At 36.9% G+C, this 24227-nt stretch overlaps 1 protein-coding gene across 5 annotated transcripts in view; it reads right to left on the reverse strand.

The window, feature by feature from the left end:
- The window catches only part of ARHGEF37 (Rho guanine nucleotide exchange factor 37), a 300854-nt gene that overhangs the window by 224618 nt on the left and 52009 nt on the right, over positions 1 to 24227 (reverse strand). For 2 of the 5 annotated variants that reach the window (XM_053717097.1, XM_053717096.1), the window contains exon 2: positions 15278 to 15335. The exons of the other annotated variants lie outside the window; for them this stretch is intronic. The gene's annotated coding sequence lies outside the window, so the exon portion shown is untranslated. The remainder of the gene's footprint in view (positions 1 to 15277; positions 15336 to 24227) is intronic. 5 annotated transcript variants of the gene reach the window in all.

The following is a 24227-nucleotide window of genomic DNA, read 5'->3' on the forward strand; positions in this document are numbered from 1 at the left end:
GCTGTTTGTGTCTGTGGTCTGTGCTGTCTAATTGCCCAGCTTTGTTCCTAGGGCATCTTGTTCTTCACTATACTGTGATTTATTTATATGCATCAAAAGAAATAAAAATAAAATACCCCACCCCTAGGATATATTATAAATACAGATAAACCTTTTAATACATATTCAATTTTTAATAATCAAACAGTGATTAAAATAAAAAGAATGTAAAAACATATAAAACAAAATTTATGCTTACATGGTAAATTTATTTATTTCCGGAGAGTCCACAACGTCATTCCAATAACTAGTGGAATATTCAACTCCTGGCCAGCAGGAGGAGGCGAAGAGTACCCCAGCAAAGCTGTTAAGTGTAACTGCCTTACTCATAACCCCCAGTCATTCAGCCGAAGGAAATGGAAAGGAAGAAAACACAAGGGTGAAAAGGTGCCTGAGGTGTACTCAAAAAAACTACCAAATTAAAAATAAAAAGAGGGTGGGGTCGTGGACACTCCATGTCTGGAAAGAAAGACATTTATTAGGTAAGCTAGGTAAGCATAAATTTTGTTTTCTTGACTTCCGGTGGGCGGCTCTAGAAGATGGATGCAAGCTTTTGTAGCTCTGGAGAGAAGCTATTTTAATCTCCTTTACACCATCCTTCTTCCATGCCATCTGCACCTCCCTTGACAGAGAAGCTGTCCGGGAACTACTAGTGGATAGAAGAAACCCACTCTCTTCTTCCCCGGAGGTCATTTCAAGTAACGGTAACCCACGTGGGATTCTGTACATACTGGCTCTCTATACAGAGCAATGGAGTCGGGAAAAAATATGGCCGTGCAAATAATTGAAATGCTCTTGCCGGCATTTGAACATTTGCTCTCTAGCTATGAGAAATTACATGATACCATCCAGGCAGCTAGGGGACCTTGTTGTCAAAAATGTAGTCTCTTGACTGCGCAAACCTGCCTCTCCACACTGGACATGCACAAAACACCTCCAGCACAGCTGCAATTGAATACTACCACAACAGATTCAGCACTACTCTTTCCAGACCCGGCTGTGCGGACTCAGGATATGGGAGATGTTTATCTGGCTCATCAGGCGGCCGAGAATGATGATATGAAAATATGGAGACTCCAACAAAAAAAGACTAAGCAGTTAATTAGGAAGGTTAAAGCTCATGCAGAAGAGAAGATAGCACAGTCAGTAAAACATGGGGACAAAACATTCTTTAGATATATCAGTGAAAGAAGAAAAAATAAGGTAGGAATAGTAAAATTGAAATCAGTTGATGGTAGAATAATAGGAGATAAGCATATTGCAGACTGTCTCAATGATTACTTTGGTTCTGTTTTCACTAAAGATTGTGAAGATACAATGTCTACATTAAGGGATGCTACGCAAAATAGAAACAAGCTTAACAGTAATCTTTTTACAGAGGATGAGGTTTTGTTAGCATTATCAAAAATAAATGTTACAAAGGCAGTGGGTCCTGATAATATTCATCCAAGGGTTTTAAAAGAACTTCGATCAGTGCTAACTGTCCCATTAACTGATCTGTTTAATCAGTCACTATTAACAGGAGCTGTCCCAGATGATTGGAGAATAGCAAATGTAATACCTCTTCATAAAAAGGGCAGTAGAGAAGAATCTGGCAACTACAGGCCAGTTAGTTTAACTTCAGTAGTAGGGAAATTAATGGAAAGCCTCTTAAAAGAAAGAATTATGACTTACATAAAGACAAACAATTTAGAGGACCAAAATCAGCATGGTTTTACTTCAGGGAGATCATGTCAGACTAATCTAATTGACTTCTTTGATTATGTAACAAAAGTATTAGACAAGGGAGGAGCAGTTGATGTAGCATATCTAGATTTCAGCAAAGCATTTGACACCGTCCCACACAATAAACTTATTCACAAACTATATCTCCTTGGTCTAGATTCAAAAATTGTGAACTGGGTGGAATGCTGGCTTAAGGACAGAAAACAAAGTGTCTTAGTAAATGGAGTTCATTCAGCAGAGGGGGCTGTTACTAGTGTAAACAATGTTTTGTTTAACATATTTATCTGCAATATCAGCAAAGGGCTACAGGGGAAAGTATGTCTCTTTGCAGATGATACAAAAATTTGCAACAGAGTGGATGTTCCAGGGGGGGTAGACAAAATGAGAAGTGATATACAACAATTGGAGGATTGGACAAACAACTGGGATCTAAAGTTTAACACAGCAAAGTGTAAAATAATGCATTTAGGGAAGAAAAATCCAAATGTTAATTACAGACTCAATGACACTTTACTGACTGTTACAGACGAGGAACAGGACTTGGGAATTAAGCTTTGTAATGAAATGGGGGATTGGTAGGAGTTAGTAAATGATAGATATTGTACCTATTATATAAATCAAAAAAGGGTATGTAATATACCAGTACTTTGTAGTCACTTATAACAGTTAAGATACGTATCTATTGTGGATTCTTAGAGAACAGAGCTAAACAACTAGGAATACTAATTGTACAAAGAGATACATTTAGGATTGGTAGAAAAGAATACCACAGAAGTAATACATTCTCTAACTCCAATTATTCTTGTAGATGTAGGATTACTCTATCTATTAAAATGTTCCATATCATTCATACTTTAAATCTTTATTGTTACAACTAGGAACAAACATTCACACAGAAGTAGCCTGAAAGAGTTAAAAACACTTAAACCCAGTTAAATAGGATTATTATGATAAGCAATAATGTGTATATTTATCCTGATGCCCACAACAAAAAAATGTAAGATAAGCTAAGCCCTTACAATCCGAGGGCTGAATTACTTTTAAGTTTTGTATATTAAGGTAAATAGTAGGCACCAGGAATCTACAAACATACGTAAAGACAATGGTTCTTTTTTAACTTGGGTAAGCTGTTAAAAAGCGACAGACAGGAGAGAACTAGCTTCTCCTGCTGGACCCCTGACGCGCGTTTCACAGAACGCTTCCTCAGAGGGGGTGCGGGCCGCTGCTACTCAGCGTTATTTATGTGGGTAGTTGTCCCACCTCATGCCCCTGATTCGTTGTCCCTCTTGGTTTAGATTAATCTGATTCGCTGCTAAGTCAGTCTGTAATAAGAATAGACTGTGACATCCGGAGTTTTGTTACGTAATGAGGGGGTGTGAGTTGGGGGGGCGTGTATGCTTATACTCATTGACCAGTCACTGCTCAATAGACAGGGTGTGTGTGTGTTGTGTAGTAGCGATTGGATGATCACTGCGAGTTATAAACAAAGCATTAAGAATTATGAATTGCTTTATATCGTAACATAACAATGCTTCATAGAAAATTCTTATATCTTACCGAATTGGCAGAACTGAGATCATAGTATTCAAAGTAGATAATTAAAATGTGCTTTGTTAACGAACACATTAAGGAATACAGCGTACCTTTAAATTATTGTAAGACGGTTTGGTAAATAAAATGACAGTATACGAACAGATGCTCAAATTTTATAATATATTGTAATATCAGTATTTCTGTCTGCTTATATACAAAGATTCTATCAATTGTTAGGCTGAATCTAATAAGCATTATTAGTTGGCATACTGTTAGTGAGATGGAAAGCAAGCTGCGGTCTCGCCTTTAACCAATCACTGTTGTTTTAATTTCCAAGTATATATGATGCGTTCTGACAGGTAGGTAATCTACTAAACAACTGATCACCGTGTGAAATCTTATTTTATAATTTTTTGATGTTTAGAATCCTGAATATAGCTTATCATTTTGGAATAGCAATTATTCCTTGTGAGATAATATAATGTTATATTCCCAATGTGTGTTGCACTGTTGTGCCGAATCATTGGAAGTAATTGTAAACCAAATCGGTAAATAAACAGACAGCATACAATCGGATGCTAAAATTTCACACTGTATTATAATGTCTATATTTATGTCTGCTGATATACAATAAATCTATCAAATATTAGACTGAATCTGATAAGCATTCTAGATTTACATACTGCCAGTGGGATAGAACGCATACTGCGGTTTAGCCTTTAGCTAATCACTGTTATTTCAATTTCATGTATATATAAAACGTTCAGACAGATAGATAGAATGGATAAAGTAACTGATCACCATATATAATCTTATCTCTCAATTTTAGTGTTAAGAATCCTATGTATAGGTTATCATTGAGGAATAGCGATTATGTTTTGCGACATAGTATTAAATTACCAATGAGTGTGGCACTGTTATACCACAACATTGGGTGAGGATGGCAGTCCTTAATCTTTACTGTATACATAGATGGACTAAAATGTAGGTAGATAATGTATAGTATTCTATCCCAAAATCTATCATGGGTTCCATACTTTAAAGATTGTGAAATCTAACAAGTAATAACCTACAATAATCTTTGAATAATAATACGTCATCCCTAGTAGATCTTATAAATTGGATGTGTATCTTATCAGTATATATGTGTTAGATATTAGTGATAAAGGGAAGTGACTAGGTTAAGCATAGTGAGTGTGATATGTCAAAAATAAAATAAGTGTATAGTGTGATAAAAAAGTAGTACTGTGTACACTAAATTCAAGTTTGTTCCTGATGTGGGTTATACAGATATATTAGTATATCTGCACTTGAGAAAAGGGGGTGTGTGGTAACCTCAGCGTACTGAGAATACAAATATTGTGTGTGACTTAAATAAAAATAATAATAATATGTGGTGCTGATAACAGCCAGTAATGAAAATAAAAAATATTAAATATAGGAAATAAAAAAGGGAAGTGTGAATGGGAGCGTAATTAATATACAAGGTGTGAATATATCCATGATTAATAAATATTATTAATGTTATAATATAGACTGGGGCCAATAGCATGCCCCATGTGAAACCAAAATTATGGAAAGGATAATATTATATTGGATAAATAACATATTATAAATCCATATAAGGAAAGAAAAACTAAAACCCATACCAATAATTTTTTCTATACTGTGTGAACTTAAATATTATTAGACTAAATATTGGATAAGGTGAAAGTACACTGTTATTTCTTTCTGAACTAAGTCAGTTATCTCAAATTATGTAATTGGATATCTTCAGAATTATACATTTATGCTGATTGTTATACAAACCGGGATGTTTTAGAAATTAATATCCTATAAAGGTTATTCTAAGGATAACCTAGGTGTACATTTACTCACAAATTTAAATGAATATACAATACTGAAATCACAGGTTTAAATAGTGATGTTGCTATGTGTATCTGAACTTTAATCCCTCCGTCTTTAAAGTTAGATATATACAATAAAGTTGTTAAAGTCATTCATACCAAAGGGTTTAACCGCATTTAGGAGATATATCCATTTACACTCCATTTTTAATAAAACCTTTTCAATGTTACCACCTCTGATGCCAAGAGATGCTTTTTGGATCACAGTGTATTTTAGATCTCTGGGTGATCCATTATGATGTGATAAGAAATGCTTGGCCACAGAGGTGATTTTTTTACCTTTATCTTTGTCTCTTTGAGCATATTTGATGTTATAAACATGTTCCAAGATACGTTATCTACTTTCTAAAACATCCCGGTTTGTATAACAATCAGCATAAATGTATAATTCTGAAGATATCCAATTACATAATTTGAGATAACTGACTTAGTTCAGAAAGAAATAACAGTGTACTTTCACCTTATCCAATATTTAGTCTAATAATATTTAAGTTCACACAGTATAGAAAAAATTATTGGTATGGGTTTTAGTTTTTCTTTCCTTATATGGATTTATAATATGTTATTTATCCAATATAATATTATCCTTTCCATAATTTTGGTTTCACATGGGGCATGCTATTGGCCCCAGTCTATATTATAACATTAATAATATTTATTAATCATGGATATATTCACACCTTGTATATTAATTACGCTCCCATTCACACTTCCCTTTTTTATTTCCTATATTTAATATTTTTTATTTTCATTACTGGCTGTTATCAGCACCACATATTATTATTATTTTTATTTAAGTCACACACAATATTTGTATTCTCAGTACGCTGAGGTTACCACACACCCCCTTTTCTCAAGTGCAGATATACTAATATATCTGTATAACCCACATCAGGAACAAACTTGAATTTAGTGTACACAGTACTACTTTTTTATCACACTATACACTTATTTTATTTTTGACATATCACACTCACTATGCTTAACCTTGTCACTTCCCTTTATCACTAATATCTAACACATATATACTGATAAGGTACACATCCAACTTATAAGATCTACTAGGGATGACGTATTATTATTCAAAGATTATTGTAGGTTATTACTTGTTAGATTTCACAATCTTTAAAGTATGGAACCCATGATAGATTTTGGGATAGAATACTATACATTGTCTACCTACATTATAGTCCATCTATGTATACAGTAAAGATTAAGGACTGCCATCCTCACCCAATGTTGTGGTATAACAGTGCCACACTCATTGGTAATTTAATACTATGTCGCAAAACATAATCGCTATTCCTCAATGATAACCTATACATAGGATTCTTAACACTAAAATTGAGAGATAAGATTATATATGGTGATCAGTTACTTTATCCATTCTATCTATCTGTCTGAACGTTTTATATATACATGAAATTGAAATAACAGTGATTAGCTAAAGGCTAAACCGCAGTATGCGTTCTATCCCACTGGCAGTATGTAAATCTAGAATGCTTATCAGATTCAGTCTAATATTTGATAGATTTATTGTATATCAGCAGACATAAATATAGACATTATAATACAGTGTGAAATTTTAGCATCCGATTGTATGCTGTCTGTTTATTTACCGATTTGGTTTACAATTACTTCCAATGATTCGGCACAACAGTGCAACACACATTGGGAATATAACATTATATTATCTCACAAGGAATAATTGCTATTCCAAAATGATAAGCTATATTCAGGATTCTAAACATCAAAAAATTATAAAATAAGATTTCACACGGTGATCAGTTGTTTAGTAGATTACCTACCTGTCAGAACGCATCATATATACTTGGAAATTAAAACAACAGTGATTGGTTAAAGGCGAGACCGCAGCTTGCTTTCCATCTCACTAACAGTATGCCAACTAATAATGCTTATTAGATTCAGCCTAACAATTGATAGAATCTTTGTATATAAGCAGACAGAAATACTGATATTACAATATATTATGAAATTTGAGCATCTGTTCGTATACTGTCATTTTATTTACCAAACCGTCTTACAATCATTTAAAGGTACGCTGTATTCCTTAATGTGTTCGTTAACAAAGCACATTTTTATTATCTACTTTGAATACTATGATCTCAGTTCTGCCAATTCGGTAAGATATAAGAATTTTCTATGAAGCATTGTTATGTTACGATATAAAGCAATTCATAACTCTTAATGCTTTGTTTATAACTCGCAGTGATCATCCAATCGCTACTACACAACACACACACCCCCTGTCTATTGAGCAGTGACTGGTCAATGAGTATAAGCATACACGCCCCCCAACTCACACCCCCTCATTACGTAACGAAACTCCGGATGTCACAGTCTATTCTTATTACAGACTGACTTAGCAGCGAATCAGATTAATCTAAACCAAGAGGGACAACGAATCAGGGGCATGAGGTGGGACAACTACCCACATAAATAACGCTGAGTAGCAGCGGCCCGCACCCCCTCTGAGGAAGCGTTCTGTGAAACGCGCGTCAGGGGTCCAGCAGGAGAAGCTAGTTCTCTCCTGTCTGTCGCTTTTTAACAGCTTACCCAAGTTAAAAAAGAACCATTGTCTTTACGTATGTTTGTAGATTCCTGGTGCCTACTATTTACCTTAATATACAAAACTTAAAAGTAATTCAGCCCTCGGATTGTAAGGGCTTAGCTTATCTTACATTTTTTTGTTGTGGGCATCAGGATAAATATACACATTATTGCTTATCATAATAATCCTATTTAACTGGGTTTAAGTGTTTTTAACTCTTTCAGGCTACTTCTGTGTGAATGTTTGTTCCTAGTTGTAACAATAAAGATTTAAAGTATGAATGATATGGAACATTTTAATAGATAGAGTAATCCTACATATACAAGAATAATTGGAGTTAGAGAATTTATTACTTCTGTGGTATTCTTTTCTACCAATCCTAAATGTATCTCTTTGTACAATTAGTATTCCTAGTTGTTTAGGACTTGGGAATTATTATTTCAGATGATTTAAAACTTAGTAAACAATGTAGTAATGCAGCGAGTAAGGCTAGCAGAATGCTTGGATGTATTGGTAGAGGTATTTGCAGCAGAAATAGTAAGGTTCTTATGCCACTTTATAGATCATTAGTTAGGCCTCATCTTGAGTATTGTGTGCAGTTCTGGAGGCCATATCTTCATAAGGATATTAACAAACTTGAATCTGTGCAAAGGAGGGCTACCAAAATGGTACATGGTCTAAAAAATAAAACTTACCAGGATAGGCTCAATGACCTAAATATGTATAGCTTAGAGGAGAGAAGGGAAAGAGGTGATATGATAGCAACTTTCAAGTACATTAAAGGGTTTAGTAAAACTGAGGCTGTGGGTATTTTACATAAAATGGAAAATTCAAGAACAAGGGGTCATGAGCTCAAGCTAAAGGGTAGTAGATTCAGGAGTAATTTGAGGAAGCACTTCTTTACAGAAAGAGTGATTGATTTATGGAATAAACTTCCTCAAGAGGTAGTAGCAACAAACACTGTGGGGGACTTTAAAAATGCATGGGACAAGCATAGGGCTATCCTACGAACTAGATAAGTTTATACTGTTAGGTAAGGTCGGGCAGACTTGCTGGGCCTATGGCTCTTATCTGCCGTCAATATCTATTATACCTGCAGAGCTCGCTACCAACTTCTCATCCGTCATCTTATTAGTTGACATGATCCCTACCTCTGTGATAAGGAAACAAGGTGCCGGGAAAATTCATGATACGGCACAGCTAGGGGTGAACACCTGGTCATCCATTACTGCACCTTTCCGAGGTCAACAGCCTCTAATGTGCACCTTTTCCAGCAACGCTAAGGGGTCAGATGTAACACAGCCTGACATCTCACTAATCTCGCTGTACTTGCCTGCATGGAATTCATATAAGGATGCTGCATCTGCACGCACTCCTCGATGCTTTCTGCGCTACTTCAAGTATCATGCTGGATGGATACCAGATCAGTGTCATCGATTGAGGGTCCTGGGCAGGACTGGCATCGGCTAGAGTGGGGGACTATGGGTGAGCTGACTTCTATGGTATTTTGACCAACACGCTTTAAAAACACTCCTTTACACTGGACAAACTAAGATGTCATGTTACACAGCGTGTTAAACTTCACGTGGAACCCAAGCTAAACTTTTGTTTGTAGTGCGGTTGGACAGTTCATAATCCTCCTTTTATAGGTGTCTGTAATGTTGTGTTTAATTTTATTTCTAGTCCTGAGCCTCGTTCAACTACTAAACAATTTGTTTTTCACAGATATATCCCTATACAGTTAGTGTACTGTGATACGTAAGCTGCATTAAGGTATAGCCGCTTCTAAGACAGCCTTTATGTCAATACTTTTTATTTGCTCTTTTGATTATGAAAGTCAATTGCATCTTAACAGGAGTGGCTCAGATGTGGTGCGGTCACCTTGTTCATTTGTGCCCCTTGCGCTCGGCATATCAATTGCTTGTAATTAAGATATGTATAATCTATCTTAGGTTAACCGCATTGCTTTATTACTGTGTAAATTTAGTTTTGATGGTACTTGTCCTTCTGAGTTTTATTAAACATCTACTTGGAGCATCACTCTAATTTGCCATGTAATCTACCACCTATTGTAATGGAGAGGATGTTTTTGCTCACAGTATTCATGATACTACCTCAAAGGCGGCATTCACCAAAGATAGAACCTGCAAATTACACCCCCACTGCCTCATTGAAGACTATTAATATCCCCACCCTTATAGAGGCTTTATAGATGCATATTGCTAACACCTAAATTAATCCAACCCTATTCACTATAAGATTAACATGGCATAATTTTCCTCTTCTAACTACAGTTTTGTTTTTGTTCTTTAATTTAAAATACTAATTCTGGAAGAGAGCATAAAATGGTCCCAAAAAATAAATTTTAGAGTATCGACATAACCGTTCCTTCTTGCTTCATTTTATTGAACATAAAGTAGGAATTAACATAACTTCCTTTGAACCTAGAAATATAGGGTGGTAATGGAGACAGCAATATCACCTGTAGTGTGGTTTATGTAGTGTGGTTTGTTTGTTTTGTTGTATTTGATTTGTTCTGTCCTGTTATGTTTTGTTTGGTTTAACTGTTTTAAAAAATGGGAGGGTTGAGGGAACAGCTCATGAGTAAGCTTCGGTATGTTCATACAATTTACTTACAACCTATATGCAAATAAGGCACTATTAGTATCCTGTATCATCTCCTAATACGCGACATATTTTGAATTATCATATCTGAATCTTATATAGTTATGTCCTAGATCGATATTCTCTTGGAAAAGTGTCTTTGAAATGAACGTATTCTGCTTTACATACTTGTTGCAACAAGTGCTTTTTGACAATGTCTATTTGAAGTTACTTTATTGAATTTTTTGAGTAGCACTGATTGTTCTGTTTGTATACACTTGTATGCTGTAACCCTCAACTTTTCTTAATAAAAAGAATAATAAAAAAAAAAAAAGTGTTTTCTTTCCTAAGACATGTAGAGTCCACAACGTCATTCCAATTACTAGTGGGAACCAATACTCAAGCTAGAGGACACGGAATGAACAGGGAGGAAGAAAAAGGCAGGAGAACCTAAACAGAAGGCAACACCGCTTGAAGAACCTTTCTCCCAAAAGAAGCCTCAGTCGAGGCAAAAGTAACAAATCTGTAGAATTTGGAAAAAGTATGCAGAGAGGACCATGCTGCCGCCTTGCAAATCTGTTACACAAAAGCTTCATTTTTGAAAGCCCAAGAAGAGGAGACAGCCCTAGTGGAATGAGCCGTAATTATCTCAGGAGGCTGCTGTCCGGCAGTCTCATAAGCCAAACGAATCAAACTTCTCAACCATAGAGACAGAGTAGTAGAAGTGGCCTTCTGACGTTTTCCAGAGAAAACAACAAATAGGGCAGAAGATTGCCTAAAATATTTAGTAATTTTAAGGTAAAACTTAAGAGCACGCACAACATCTAAGTTATGCAAAAGACGTTCCTTATGAGAAGAAGGATTAGGACAAAGAGAAGGAACAACAATTTCCAGATTAATGTTTTGATCTGATACCACCTTAGGGAGGAACCCCAATTTAGTATGAAGGACCGCCTTATCAGCATAAAAAATAAGGTAGGGGGAATCACATTGCAGAGCTGAAAGTTCAGACACTCTGCGAGTGGAGGAAATGGCAATAAGAAACAAAACTTTCCAGGATAACAGTTTTATATCAACCACATGCATGGGCTCAAATGGAGCCTGCTGCAAAACTTTGAGAACTAAATTAAGGCTCCACAGGGGAGCAACAGGTTTAAACACAGGCCTGATTCTAACCAGGGTCTGAACAAAGGCTTGAACATCTGGTAGGTCTGCCAGGTGTTTGTGCAAAAGGTTAGACAATGCAGAAATTTGACCCTTCAGAGTACTGACCGATAAACCCTTATCCAGTCCTCCTGAAGAAAAGACAAAATCTGGGTAATCCTCACCCGGCTCCAGGAGAACCCCATAAAGTCACACCAAGAAAGATACTTACGCCATATCTTATGGAAAATCCTTTGAGTAACCAGTATTCGAGCCTGAATCATTGTTTCAATGACCACTTCAGAAAAACCACGTTTAGACAGAACTAGGCATTCAATCTCCAAGCAGTTAGCTTCAGAGATTCTAGGTTTGGATGAAGGAAAGGACCCTGAAGTAGAAGGTCCTTCCTCTGAGGTAACCTCCAAGGAGGTAGAGGTGACATCCTTACCAGATCTGCGAGCCAGATCCTACGAGGCCATGCAGGAGCTATTAGGATCACTGATGCTCTCTGCTGTTTGATATGAGCAATGACTTGTGGAAGGAGAGCAAATGGAGGAAACAAGTAAGCCAAGGAACCACCAGAGCATTTATCAGAACAGACTGAGGATCTCTTGACCTTGAACAGTACTTTGTAACCTTGGCGTTGTGGCGGGACACCATCAGATCCAAATCTGGAACCCCCCACTTGAGGGATATTTGAGAGAACACTTCAGGATGGAGAGCCCACTCCCTGGGGTGAACAGTTGTCCACTCCCAGAATGTTGATGGCAGATTGGAGTCAATCGTTGGCTTCTGCCCACTGCAGAATGCGAGTCAGCTCCTTCATGGCTAAGGAACTCCGAGTCTCTCCCTGGTATTTTATGTAAGCGCTGAGGTGATGTTGTCTGATTGGAATCTGACAAACCGGACTAACAACAGTTGAGGCCACACTGATAGAGCATAGAAGATAGCTCTCAACTCCAAGATGTTTATGGGAAGAGAGGACTCTTCCCGAGACCACAGGCCCTGAGCCTTTAGAGGGCCCCAAACACCACCCCAGCCTGACAGGCTGGCATCCCTAGTCACAATTTCCCAGGAAGGTCTCAGAAAGCAAGTGCCTTGAGACAGATGTTCCTGTGACACCCACCATGAGAGTCCCTTGTTAGAGGGTCTAGATTTATCATCTGAGATAAATCCGAATGATCTCCATTCCATTGACGGAGTATACAAAGCTGCAGCGGTCGTAGATCAAACAGAGCAAAAAGGAATGATGTCCATCGATGCCATCATCAAGCCAATCACCTCCATGCATTGGGCCACAGATGGACAAAATGCAGACTGAAGAGAAAGGCAGGAAGCAAGAAACTTTTCTTTTCTGACCTCCGTCAGAAAAATTTTCATGGACAGGGAATCTATGATAGCCCCTAGGAAACACACCTTGGTAGATGGAACAAGAGAACTCTTCTCCAAATTCACCTTCCACCCATTGGGAACGTAGAAAAGACAACAGCATCTCTGTATGAGATTGGGCTAGTTGAAAAGATGACGCCTGAACCAAGATGTCGTCTAGATAAGGTGCTGCAGCAATTCCCTGGGATCTGATCACAGCCAAAAGTGCCCCCAGAACCTTTGTAAATATTATGGGAGCCGTGGCCAGACAAAATGGAAGTGCAACAAATTGGAAGTGCTTGTCCAGAAATGCAAACCTGAGATACTGATGGTGTTCCCTGTGAATGGGAACATGAAGATATGCGTCCTTCAGGTCTATGGTTGTCATAAACTGATCTTCCTGTACCAAAGGAAGAATGGAACGAATAGTTTCCATCTTGAAAGACGGAACCCTGAGGAGCTTGTTGAGACACTTGAGGTCTAGAATGGGCTGAAAAGTTCCCTCCTTTTTGGGAACCACAAAAAGATCTGAATAGAATCCTAGACCCTGTTCTGCTAGAGGGACAGGAACAATAAGTCCCAGAGAGAATAGGTCTTTTACACAGTTTAAGAAGGCCTCCTTCTTTACTTGGTTTGAGGACAGGATAAATCTGCCCCTTGGAGGGCAAGACTTGAATCCCTTACTGTAACCCTGGGATACAATGTCCACCACCCAAGGGTCTGGGATATCGCATATCAAGGCTTGATGAAAAAAGGAAAGCCTGCCCCCCACCAGATCCACACTGGAATCAGGGGCAGAACCTGTATGCTGATTTAAAATCAGCAGAAGGCTTCTTGTTTTGTTTTCCCTTGTTCCAGGGCTGTTTTGGAAGAGGAAGAGGAGGACTTTTGTCCCTTAAATTTGCAAAAGGAACGAAAATTAGAGGTCTGATGACCTCTAGGTATATGTTTTTTGTCCTGAGGTAGGAAAGATCCCTTTCCACCTGTAATGTCAGAAATTATCTATGCCAGACCAGGTCCAAACAGAGTCTTTCCCTTGTAGGGTAAAGCCAAATGTTTGGCCTTAGAAGAGACATCGGTTGACCAAGATTTTAACCACAGAGCCCTGCAGGCTAGTACCATGAAGCTACATATCTTAGCTCCCAGACAAATTATCTGCATATTGGCATCACAGATAAAGGTATTGGTCAGTTTTAGAGCTTTGATCCTATCTTGGATCTCCTCTACTGTAGTTTCCTGTGTAATAAGATCAGATAATGCATCACATCAATAAGATGCAGCTCCCGCAACCGGTTGCTGCTGGTTGTCACTGAAACCCTTGATGGATATACATATTTTTTAGGTAAGCCTCTAGCTTCATGTCCATTGGGTCCTTAAAAGAGCAACTATCCTCTATAGGAATGGTAGTTCTCTTGGAAAGAGTAGAAATAGCCCCTTCTACTTTAGGAACCGTGCGCCAAGAGTCACAAATAGAATCAGCAACAGGAAACATCTTCTTAAAAACGGGGGAAGAGGAAAAAGGAACCCCTGGCTTATCCCATTCCTGAGCGATAATTTTAGACATCTTCCTTGGGACAGGAAAAATCTCATCAGAAGATGGGGCATCATAGATTCTATCCAGTTTAGATGATTTCGTAGGGTTGGCAGCAACCGAAGGTTCAGAGTCATCTAAATTAGCTAGAACCTCCTTCAATAGTAACCGGAGGTGTTCAAGCTTAAATCTAAAATTAACCTCTTCAGATTCTGAAGATTTCTCTGCTAAAATGTCAGAGTCTAAGATCTCACCTTCAGAAGCTACTGAAGTATTCTCCTCATCAGACATATGAGCAAGAGTGGCTAATTTTCTCTTACATTTTCCCAATGCAGACAAAGCAGACAAAGCTGCAGTTACTGCAGAAGAAACTTGAGCGGCAGAATCCCCAGCCGATTCAAAAATGACACTGCAGAATCCAAGACAGCTGCACTAACGCTATAACCGCTCCGCTCCGTAAAAACGGAAGTGTGGTCCACACGTGATCATAGAACGTAAACTGCGACACATATTTACACCGCTCTAAAAGAGCGCAAAATTATGCAGTTTCAAACCAACAATAATCTAAATGTATGACAGAAAGTGGGAATAATATATGTAAGCCTCTAAACAAGAAGCGCACATAAAAGGGAGGTAGCCAATAAAGAACTCTTTTATTGTTAACCCCTAAACTTACCTGGCCAAGTGAAACTCTCCTATGAACTGCTCCTCATACAATAAAAAATCCAAGTGCCATGTCCATAAAATGACTCCTTAATTAATAAAGAGTATTAGGTCCCAAATAAAGGATCTGAATAAAAGATTAACCTCCTAAGTGCTGCTATCCTTCTGTACCTAGAAGGCAAAAGCACTAACCTTAGATCCTGTGATAAATGTTGATCCTTAGGCAGGCGCTTCAATCCTTGTCATAGACCTGTATGAAAAGAAAGAACAGAGTAACTAATGCTGGCTTTCTGCAAAGGGGTAGTAAAGTGTTAAAAATTAAAGCAAAGACTTCCTTGCTGCATTTTAACTGCTAAAACCCACCACTACCCGTACTCAAGAGATTGACATGGACACAGCTAGACCCCAATCCTTGCTTGCAGGGATTAAAATCTTCAGACACCAACTTCGCACAACCTCCATTGACAGAGGCAAAGAGAATGACTGGGGGTTATGGGTAAAGCAGTTACACTTAACAGATTTGCTGGGGTGCTCTTTGCCTCCTCCTGCTGGCCAGGAGTTGAATATCCCACTAGTAACTGGAATGACGTTGTGGACTCTCCATGTCTTAGGAAAGAAAAAAGTTTAGAATTCGTAGTATTTTTTAAGTGCAAATAGTTTCCCAGGCTCTGCTATCTCAGGGATTAATACCAACTAGCTGAGGGGAAATATGTCAATCAAAGGTCATATTACAGCATTTATGGATAATCATTAACCTGTTACAGTTGGAATTCCTGCACTACGCAACAGAAGGTTTCTTGAAAAGGGCATAAGAGCACCTTAAATAAATAAAATATTTTTAGTGGTTGTTTTTTAAAATGTACTTCCTGCGCATGCCTTAAATACATTTCATCTTATCCTTGCTTTATGGCTGAGATCAGATAAACTCATACAATGGCAATTTCCATTCCCTGTGAGCTTCCATGACTCAGCTCTCAGCTGGCTGTGGATTTACTCCTGAAGCCAATCTGAAGCTGATACAGTACCTGTTCATATGAAAAAGATAAAATCACATTTAGAAACACAGTAGACGTTTTATTTGCTTGGGCTCCTTTGTGTCCCTTAAAGGGATACTAAATTCAATTTTTTTCTTTCATGATTCGGATAGAGCATGCAATTTTAGTCAACTTTTAAATTTACTCAAATTATACATTTTTCTTCTCTTAGTATCTTTATATAAAAAAGCAGGAATGAAAGCTTTGGAGACGGCTCATTTTAGGTTCAGCACCTAAGTTGCGCTTGCTGATTGGATGGCTAACTGTAGCCACCAAACAGCAAGCGATATTCAGGGTCTGAACCAAAAATGGGCCGGCTCCAAAGCTTTCATTCCAGCTTTTTAAAATAAAGATACCAAGAGAATGAAGATAAATTTATTATAGGCGTAAATTAGAAAGTTGCTTAAAAGTGCATGCTCTATGCGAATTGTGAAAGAAAAAAAATTGGGTTTAGTATCCCTTTAAAAGAGATTTGCTTACAGGACAATCAAAACAATATTAAAGGGACAGTCAACCCAAAAATTAATGTAACTTATTTAGATTCGTTAATTAATGATCTTTACAGTAAACTGTAGCACAATTTTCATGTAAATAAACTTTGGCAGAAAATAAACTTACTGATCTCATCTGGCAGTTTTGAAATGGCCGCCTGAGTCCTCCTCCTCTGTCTGCCAATAGCTCCAACTAGTACAGGATCCTTTTCTCTAGTCTCGTCCCTGCGCGCTCCTGTGTCTAATTCAGTTCAGTGAGACACATGCTGTTACACGCAGTGTCCGGGTAGGGGGGACGTGTTGTGGTGATACTGGATAAGATCACTCGGTTCCTCTTGTAATCTGGTCTGGGGGGCTGTGGGGGGCTCTTGGTTTTATTGTTACCCAGGCTGAAATTTATTTAACCATTTTGCCATGATCAGTCCGGACAGTTCCTGCTGTGTGATCTCTTGCAGCAGCTGATCCGCTGACACTCCTCCAGCACGCTGTGCGGGTCCGGGTGTAATCCCAGTAATGACATAGATTCCTGCAGAACTGGTTGATTTAATTAAACTGTAATCTGGAGCGTTTATATACCTGTGTCCATTTATAAAGGAGTTACCTGCTTTTCTCCCTCAGTAGGTTTACAGCTGAGACCTCACAAGTGTGCACCCACACCCTTTACAATATTACAACTGGAATTTAAAAACATATTGCCGCGGGTTACTAAGAAACAACCTAAAGATTGCACTGTAAAATGAGTATTCTGTGCACAGCGCTGTGCAGATGGCGCCTATGCACTGGTATCCCTGTATGAGGTACATGTGTGCACACTTTCGTCACTGAGCTAGTAAATTAAAGCATCTACTTGTTTTTTTCTGAATACAGGATATTTGTTATTACTTCACGACACCATCTAAAGTATGAATGTACCATCCATTCATATATACTGTTATCGACCCATTAGTTGTGTACACTGCAGTCCATTCCACATCCATCCCTGTTATAAAACTGTGTGCACTGACATCCATCCCTTTTATACAGTTGTGTGCACGGACATCCATCCCTGTTATAGTAGTATACATGTGCAGTGTAATGATTACGTGTAATCGGTACTACATAGCCGTGTATATGTACCAGCTAGCCAGTGATTTGACAGAATGTATATGTGTTTAACTGTATACTAGGAATGGACTGCAGTGTACACAACTAATGGGTCGATAACAGTTCACAGAATACTCATTTTACAGTGCAATCTTTAGGTTGTTTCTTAGTAACCCGCGGCAATATGTTTTTAAATTCCAGTTGTAATATTGTAAAGGGTGTGGGTGCACACTTGTGAGGTCTCAGCTGTAAACCTACCGAGGGAGAAAAGCAGGTAACTCCTTTATAAATGGACACAGGTATATAAACGCTCCAGATTACAGTTTAATTAAATCAACCAGTTCTGCAGGAATCTATGTCATTACTGGGATTACACCCGGACCCGCACAGCGTGCTGGAGGAGTGTCAGCGGATCAGCTGCTGCAAGAGATCACACAGCAGGAACTGTCCGGACTGATCATGGCAAAATGGTTAAATAAATTTCAGCCTGGGTAACAATAAAACCAAGAGCCCCCCACAGCCCCCCAGACCAGATTACAAGAGGAACCGAGTGATCTTATCCAGTATCACCACCACGCGTCCCCCCTACCCGGACACTGCGTGTAACAGCATGTGTCTCACTGAACTGAATTAGACACAGGAGCGCGCAGGGATGAGACTAGAGAAAAGGATCCTGTACTAGTTGGAGCTATTGGCAAACAGAGGAGGAGGACTCAGGCGGCCATTTCAAAACTGCCAGATGAGATCAGTAAGTTTATTTTCTGCCAAAGTTTATTTACATGAAAATTGTGCTACAGTTTACTGTAAAGATCATTAATTAACGAATCTAAATAAGTTACATTAATTTTTGGGTTGACTGTCCCTTTAAAGGTACAGTAAAATCAAAATTAAATCTAAGTAGACTCAGGAGAGTGCATGTGTCTTTTAGCCTTTTATGGCAGCAGTGTTGGCAACATGTATGACAAACATTGTTGCAAACTGCCATAGAGTGTTAAAGACACAACTTATCTAGTTTTACTTTTAAACAAAGGATAACAATACATCAAAGCAATTTGGACAATAGAAGTAAATTCAAAAGTTTGATAACATGTTATGCTCTATTTAAACCACTAATAGTTTGATTTTGACTTTACTTTCCCTTTAGGTTGGAAATTACATATTAGATTTAAGATAAGATACAATAAGTCGCTAATATGTGACAAAAACTAGACTAAGAGAATTGTCCCTGAGCATATACACACATATTATACACCGTTTTTCTCACCGTTAAATTGACTTTCTAAAGATACCATTAGTTACATCATATCATATAATTTACTATATAAAAAATTATAAAATATGATGAAAAATTTTTTTTTTCCTAACTTTAACCCCCCAAATCTGTTACACATCTACAACCACCAAAAAACACTGATGCTAAATAATTTCTAAATGTTGTCCTGAGTTTAGAAATACCCAATGTATACCCCCATGTCTCTTGGCACAGACTAGCCGGGTCGGAAAGAAGCATAGTCACAAGTCACAAAGAACCAGCTCCTCTTCTGCTGATTGCACACAGCTAGAAAGGAGCTGTTGAAATGGGAGGTCTCAGTGAGGTCTATTTATGCCTCTGTCAGGGGGTTAAAATAAAGATAAATATCATAAGATATTAAAACAAGATATATTTTTTAAGAACTTAAAGGGGCATGAAACGCAACATTTTTCTTTCATGATTTAGGTAGAACATACAATTTTAAACAACTTTCCAGTTGCAAGCACCATTCCCTAAATCACCACAGAAAGCAACTGACCAAATCTTAGAGAAGTGAAGTAAGAGTTGTCAATCTTCTTAATGTTTGTATTTCCGTCTATTTGAGAGTGTGCTGCACATTTTGTGTGTTGTGAAACCTCAAAGAGTGTGTTCTGGATCCGCTCACAGTACTAGCACTAGTTTATGACATCCTGGTGTTGTATGGTGATACGTATGTGCTGGTCATGACCTGTAGTAGATGCTTTTGCTGGGAAACAGGAAGAGATTGTACTGCCTAACAATAATAATCAGCGGGGGGACTGGTGGGTAATCTGTGTACTGCATTATGCTCTTTATTCTTGACTAGGGATGGGCGAATGTTTTGCAACATTCGAAAAATGAAACACATTTTAACACATTTGTTCGTTTGTTTCAAATTTTGAATGTTTGCACAACTTTCTAACATTAGTTGAATGTAATAGAATTTCTATTGCTTTCTTTAAATGTAATATTGAATTAGAATTTTTCTAATAATTCGATTTGAATTATGCAATATTCAAATTTGAAAATTTTTATTCTATATATTTTTAATAGTATTTCTAATGCTTTCTTTCAATGTAATATTCAAATTATGCAATATTCGAAATAGAAACATTAAAATGAATATATTTGTATCTATTATGTATCAATTTACTAAATTCCCTACCACATGAACTATTGAACTTCTAAATAGTATTTGTTAAATAGAATGTTACATTCAAAATTTTGAATGTGGCTATTCAATTTAATTATGAGCAATCGAAAATGAAACTAATATCTGCTTACCGAATTACTGAAACATATTGCTGTGCAATGCTCTGCAGCCTATCATGGCAGTTAAGTTGTTAAAGGGACACTGAAGCCACATTTTTTCATTTGTGATTCAGATAGAGCATGTAATTTTAAGCAACTTTCTAATTTACTCCTATTATCAAATTTTCTTCATTTTCTTGGTATCTTTATTTGAAATGCAAGACTGTAAGTTTAGATGCCGGCCCATTTTTGGTGAACAACCTGGATTGTCCTTGCTGATTGGTGGATAAATTCATCCACCAATAAAAAAAAATGCTGTCCAGAAGTCTGAACAAAAAAAAAAGCTTAGATGCCTTCTTTTTCAAATAAAGATAGCAAGAGAACGAAGAAAATTTGATAATAGGAGTAAATTAGAAAGTTCCTTAAAATTACATGCTCTATCTGAATCACGAAAGAAAATTTTTTGGGTTCAGTGTCCCTTTAAGAAAACTACATTTAGCCACCAATCAGCAAGCTTTACCCAGGTGCTGAACCAAAGATGGGCCGGTTTGTAAGCTTACATTCCTGCTTTTTCAAATAAAGATACCAAGAGAACAAAGAAAAGATGATAATAGGAGTAAATTAGAAAGTTTTTTAAAATTGCATACTCTATCTGAATCATGAAATTTGGGTTCAGTTTCCCTTTAAGTTGGGTAATTTAGTTGGTGACACACTGATGGTTCCCTTTAAAGATCGTGAACAATTCTTGGTTACAATGAAAAGGCGTCTTTAAATGTCATAATTATAATTGTATAGCCTGTGATTTTCTCAATACCAGTGAAGGCTTTATGAATGAGGTCACGAGAGAGAGTTTTGAGCATAGGGAATGCCTCAATTGTAGATCTACTTATGTTATTTACATATTGACCTGAACACAATGTAAAATCCAGTATGTAGGTCTCACCACAAGAAAAGTTTGCATATGAATAAGGGAACATCTGTCGAATATCAAAGCAGGAAGTCTAAGGACCCCTTTAATCCAACATTTTAAATACAAATACAATAAGAAACTAGACTCTCTAGTCTGGACTTTAATAACAAGGGATTAAGACAACAGAAAGGGGAGAAGATTGAGAATATCTAATAGAAAGACAGGAAGTCTTCTGGATATTTAGGTTAGATAAAGGCTTTGCAATGCACTTAATTTAGAGAAGGAAGCACAAATAGATCCAATAAATGTTATTGTTGTTATAAAAGATAGAGAAGTGTTTACATACACTACTATGGACTATTATTGTTAAGGGACATTTAGTAAAAAATTGCAGGTTCAAGAGAGTCTCTTTTTAGTAAGTTGAATAGAATGAATTTGGTGAATTGTATATAGTATGACTATTGGTAGTATTTATGTATAATCTTTATAGTGATACATTTGTAGGTTTACATATATAGTTTGCATATGTGAATTATTGAAGTTAAACGCAAAGTTAAAAAAAAATTTATTGAAAGGAGGAAGTACCAAATTCGTCCAATAGTGTGTGTTTTAAGGCTTTTTAAGCAGCACCAGTGAATCTGTGGGTAATAAAGCTATGATTATGGCATGTGTACCTTAACATGTCAGCTGATCCACTGACAATCATGTACTAAGAACATATAGTGTCCGTGTAAGGAAAAGTTATAAAAAAAAATGTGAAATAAAGGATATATGATTTCAAGAAGACTTCAGTATCCTGCCTGTCTTTTGGAATATTTATCATATGAGAGTGTGTGTTAAAGGGACATAATACTCATATGCTAAATCACTTGAAACTGATGCAGTATAACTGTAAAAAGCTGACAGGAAAATATCACCTGAGCATCTCTATGTAAAAAAGGAAGATATTTTACCTCACAATCTCCTCAGCTCAGCAGAGTAAGTGCTGTGTAAAAAGTTATACTTCAGCTGCTCCCAGCTGCAGGTAAAAAAAATATAAAAAAAAAAGAAGAAATGAACAGCAGCCAATCAGCATCAGCAGTGCTGAGGTCATGAACTCTTTTACTGTGATCTTATGAGATTTGATTTAACTCTCATGAGATTTCATAGTAAACTTCCTTTAACCTGAATAGGGAAATAATACGAGAGTGCACGAGGCTCATCCCCTTAGCTGTCCCAGGACAGACATTCTAATATGCTGCTTAGAAATCCTTTACAATGGGATGTGGCTACTGAGGAACTTTTGAGGTAAAATATCTTCCTTTTTTACATAGAGATGTTCAGGTGATATTTGCTAGTCAGCTTTTTACAGCTATACTGCATCACTTTCAAGTGTTTAAACATTTGGGTATTATGGCCCTTTAAATAAGAGTGTGTGTGTGGTGTTGGAGAGTGTGAGTCTTTTATGATAGTGGGTGTGTTATTACCTTTTACAACACTTTCAAGTTTGACTACAATCAGGAATAAAATACACACACATTTTAGCCACTTCCTATTTTGTTGTATATTACTTTAGAAATTTTCAGACCAAGCATAAAAATAGGGTCAGAAAGGTATATGGTATGATGGCACTGGGTCTTGGGAAAAAAAGTTTGAAGAACCCTAATCTAGCCTATCACATCAACTTACACTAACACTTGCTACTAGATTTCCTTGAATTTCTGTATAGGTAATAAGGTTTTTTTATTTTAATCTGCAGGTTAAAGGAATAGTCTAGTCAAAATTAAACTTTCATGATTCAGATAGAGCATGCAATTTTAAACAACTTCCTAATTTACTCCTATTAATTTTTCTTTGTTCTCTTGGTATCTTTATTTGAATGTAAGCTTAGGAGCCGGCCCATTTTTGGTTCAGAACCTGGGTAGCGCTTGCTGATTGGTGGTTACATTTAGACACCAATCAGAAAGTGCTACCCAGGTCTGAACCAAAAATGGGCCGGCTCCTATGCTTATATTATTGCTTTTTCAAATAAAGATACCAAGAGAATGAAGAAAAATTGATAATAGGAGTAAATTAGAAAAGTTACTTAAAATTGCCTGCTCTATCTAAATCATGTCATTTTAATTTTGACTAGACTATCCCTTTAAGAGGCTCTCTTTTATTCTTAATTTTCAACCTATAGTGAGCTATTGTAATCATATCTGCCTGTATCCTGGCTATGGAAATGCTTAATATCCACATGACCTTTTATGTATGCATGTTTAATGGTGTATTTGGATTATGCTTGTAATATACATTTTTGTCCTCAATAAAAAAAAGTTATACATTTTTAATAGTGCATTTTATTATAACAGCTAAATCATATGAAGCAAAATTTTGAAAACATATTTTTTTCAGGATTCAGATAGAGCATGCGATTTTAAACAACTTTCTAATTTATTTCTATTATTATTTTTTCTTCATTCTCTTGGTATATTTTGTTGAAAAGCAGAGACATATGCTTAGGAGCCGGCACATTTCTGGAGCACTATATGGCAGCAGATTTGCAAGAATTGTATCCATTTGCAAGAGCGCTAGATAGCAGCACTGTTTCCTGCCATGTAGCGCTCCAGACACCTTCCTAGGCATCTCTTCAACACAGAATATCACAGGAAGAAAGCAAATTTGATAATAGAAGTAAATTGCAAACTTTTTTAAAAATAATATGCTCTGTCTGAATCACAAAAGAAAATGTTTGGGTTTAATTTCCCTTTAAAGGGACACAATGAAAAATATGACATATTCTAATTTGTCTGATTGGGTAAACCAGTAGTTTTCGCTTGGGCTATATATCCAATTAGAAGAGGCATACTATTTCTACTCTCATAAATAGAGCTTATTTTTTTTATATATCTCTTTTTTTTTTTACTATGCATGTATATAACGCTAGCAAAATGCATAAATTAAACCCAGTAAAATAATGTGAATAAAACCTCTTTATTTACCTTAAAGGGACAGTCAAGTCCAAAAAAAACTTTCATTTTTCAAATAGGGCATGTTATTTTAAACAACTTTCCAATTTACTTTTATCAACAATTTTGCTTTGTTCTCTTGGTATTCTAGTTGAAAGCAAACCTAGGAAGGC

This window comes from Bombina bombina, chromosome 6 (genome assembly GCF_027579735.1).
Source record: "Bombina bombina isolate aBomBom1 chromosome 6, aBomBom1.pri, whole genome shotgun sequence".
NCBI lineage: Eukaryota > Metazoa > Chordata > Amphibia > Anura > Bombinatoridae > Bombina > Bombina bombina.